The sequence below is a fragment of the Adiantum capillus-veneris genome, chromosome 25 (genome assembly GCF_014529385.1).
Source record: "Adiantum capillus-veneris isolate H3 chromosome 25, ASM1452938v2, whole genome shotgun sequence".
NCBI classification, from domain to species: domain Eukaryota; kingdom Viridiplantae; phylum Streptophyta; class Polypodiopsida; order Polypodiales; family Pteridaceae; genus Adiantum; species Adiantum capillus-veneris.
Window position 1 is genome coordinate 45,370,404 of NC_140955.1, and position 3,486 is coordinate 45,373,889.

Consider the following 3,486-nt stretch of genomic DNA (forward strand, 5'->3'; position numbering starts at 1 on the left):
TAAAGCTAGTATTCCTTGAGTTTTGGGGCACCTAATACCCTATTTTGCATAGTAGACAACGATGGTTGATTTTTTCAATTATAGAAGAAAACGAAACATTCTAGTATATCAAGTATAGCTTTTTCAATATTGTTATTTTCTTGTGACAACTGCATGCATTTTGTAGGTAGTAACCATATCTAGTCATAAGGATCAAATTTGGCTAGATATTGAATAGTTTCTATGGGATTCTACAACTCATAATGTTGAACCCAGTTTTTTCATGTTTGCTGTATTTAGCACTTCATCTTTGTCCCCAAGATTCCCCTTGGTAAGAGATGTATTATTCTTTTGACATGCTCCATGGCTCCTTATGAACCTAAAGGACAATATGGAACTAAGAAAACATGCATATATTATTTGTATTGAGCGTGGCTATAGAAACTTTGATGATAGGTTTGCAGAATGGTAAAAATTCAGCTTTTTTGTACCTATTTCTTTTGGAAAAACAAAAAATAGTGAGTGAGAAGCAATCATATGTTGTGATCACCAACCCATTGAAGTTAACTAGGGAATTTATCTCAAGTCGTACAAAAATCTCTAATCTTATTTTTATGCAACAAAACGTAAGAAATGGCTGTTTTGATGAAAATGTACTGGTCCATCAACTTTGGAGGCTTGGTGTGACCAAAAGATGAGAAATTTTACAAGTTTCTTATTTTTTCCATGTGTAGTAGGCCTTGAACTATAACCTCATGAAAGGATTTTACAAAATGAGTGGATCTACTATGGTTTTGGAGGCTTTTTTCAAAACCCTGAAAGGACACTTTTATGTCCTGTTAGGTTACCAACCTAGTGTTAATCAAGTTTATTTGAAGGAATAAAATATTATGCATATTTTTATTTATTTTTAATGAGGGTGGGTCTCTCTTGTCCTTTGAATCACATGGATGTGCGCTCAAGGGAAGAGAATTATTGAGGATGAAAGGAGAGAGGATTGAGTGAATAATTTGAGAGTGCCTACTCTAGTAGAGGGTGCATTTTACAATAAGATTAGTGTTTAGTAGTTATTAATTATTACTAAAAAATATTTTAAAAATCATTTACCAAATGGTGAGATATATGATGAGGAAAGTTAGAGAAGGGATGAGCTTGTAAAGAGAGGTTGAAGCTTTGGAGAAGTTGACATTCACCTCTTTACAACAGCGGAAGAAGAAGCAGTCAGCATGGCGAATAGCGCGTGTCGATGAAGCTATGTTATTTCAAACCTTGGAAAATTCATGATAAAAGTCTTCATTTGCAGAGGTTATCCTTGGATTTTTGCTGATTTTTTGAAGTTCTTTACAAAGCTGAAGAGAGTATGGTAATATGGACATATATGTAGAGAGAAAGGGGGACACATAGGGTGTAGAAATGGAGGATGAAGGCTATGGAGGTGTGAGAGATGTGGCAATGGTGAAGAGGGTGAATTAGGACATGGGAGTTGCAGGTTTGGGAGTGGGAAGGAGAGGGAGGAGTGTGTGTGAAAGAGGAAAATGATAAAGTGGAAGAGGGAGTGTGGCTGCATAGCATGGGCAAACTGGGGTCCACCAATAAAATCATAGATCACGGCTCATAGCTCAAAAAAATATGAAACAATTTGAGGTAAAATTTCAGCTCACGTGCTACAACTTTTGTTTGTATCACCTTTCCAAATTCGAAGAGCATGTGATCTTTAAAAATTCAGCAAAACCGACTGTTTTTTTCACTACACAAGGTCCTTGTGAGGTCCTTCTTTTGATGATTCTTTTGAATACCTCCAAGAGTAAGCTCTCCATGGTGCATGCATGCATGCCACATACTCTTGACCTTATTTGGTAGGTCTATAATTGAAGATATTGTTGAGATCATGATATAAGTGAATAGTACAACTAAGAAAATCAAATATTGAGGGGTCTAAAAAAATATGTACATGTCAAATATAAATAATATAGGTGGAAAAAATATAAAGGGGTCAAAATGAATCTCTCTCATTATAAGTCTACCATAAAAAGATGAATATTTTTGGTGTTCTAATTTATGAGAGTAAAAGAAAATAGATGTAGGAAGGAAAAATCACAATAGTGAAAAAATATACACATAAATAAAACTAGTTTTTTTGGATTTTTGTTAGGATAGAGTTACACCAAAAATAAGAGAAGCTTGCATGAAATTTTTTTTATATGGAATAAAGAGTATGCAAAATGGTAAGAAAAAATATGGTAATGGTGAGTCAATGTACATAGCATAAATAACACACCATAGGTAGAAATATTTAAATAAATACCAAAATAATTACGAAAAATCCTTTTATTTAGGCCCTATATACAATGAAATATTTATACACAAATGGGTCATAATATTTTTTATTTTATTTATTTTTTTGGCTCAACTAGCCCAGTGACTAGCTAATTAAGGGTTTTTAAGAAGATATGAGAAAAGTCCCCTAACTCACACACACTTATATACAGTGAAATGGTAGGGATAGCCACAGTGTTTGGATGATTTTGGTAGGGTGGGTTAACTCACTATGGCAATTACGGAAAGCTGAAAAACGGCTATCATTAGCCCTCCCCCAGGATGATGGTATATTCATGTACCATCATAGAGCATCTTTTCCAAAGAGAGTGCTTCAGAGTCCTTGACGAGATCTTCATTGTTTGGCCCCTCAAAATTTTTGTTGGAGTTACACTCATGCTTCACGGAACAATACCTACATGAGATAGCTGCCTTTTGACAGATCTTTGGTAGATCCTTTGGTAGAAGGCGACTCAAATAAGGCTTCAAGCGATACCCGTTTACCTTCCTGGAGTGCTCTTTCCCATTCAAGTTCGTAAGCTGATAATAACTTGAGTTGAAAGCCTTTTTTACTATGTATGGCCCCTGCCATCTAGTTTCAAATTTGGCATCAAAACGATTATCGAGTCAATTGTCATACCTTAGCACAAGATCTCCTTCATTGATACCTTTGTCCTTCAGTTTCTTGTCAAGCTTTTCCTTCGTCTGTGTGGCTTTCCTCTTGTAGCACTCGTATGCTGCTTCTCTTTTCCACTCAAGCTCAGCTAAGGTAAGAAGTCGATCCATCCATACTTCTTGATCATCTTGTGATGCTTTGCCATGAAGTCGCATTGTTGGAATGTTGAGCTCAATTGGTTGTAAAGCCTCTTGACCATAGACCAAGTGAAATGGTGTGAACTCCGTGGCTTCCCTATATGTGGCTCGATACGCCCACAAGGCACCGTCTAAGAAGTCATCCCACAACTTTGTCTTGTTTTTCACCATCTTTCTAATGATGCCTGCAATGACACCATTAGCTTTTTCTACCAAACCATTTGATTGGGGATAGTAGGGTGTACTATGACGATGTAGAATGTGAATTTCTTCACAGACTTCTATGAGCAAGCCCTTTCTAAACCCTGGACCATTATCAGAAACAATCTCCAAAGGTGTGCCAAATCTGCAACAAATGTGAGTGTACACAAACTTGCT

The 3,486-nt window shown here is 36.2% G+C and overlaps 1 pseudogene; it reads right to left on the minus strand.

Annotated features, from left to right (window-relative positions):
* Positions 1-2,589: 2,589 nt before the first annotated feature.
* On the minus strand, positions 2,590-3,126 carry LOC147424808 (uncharacterized; annotated as a pseudogene).
* Positions 3,127-3,486: the final 360 nt, after the last annotated feature.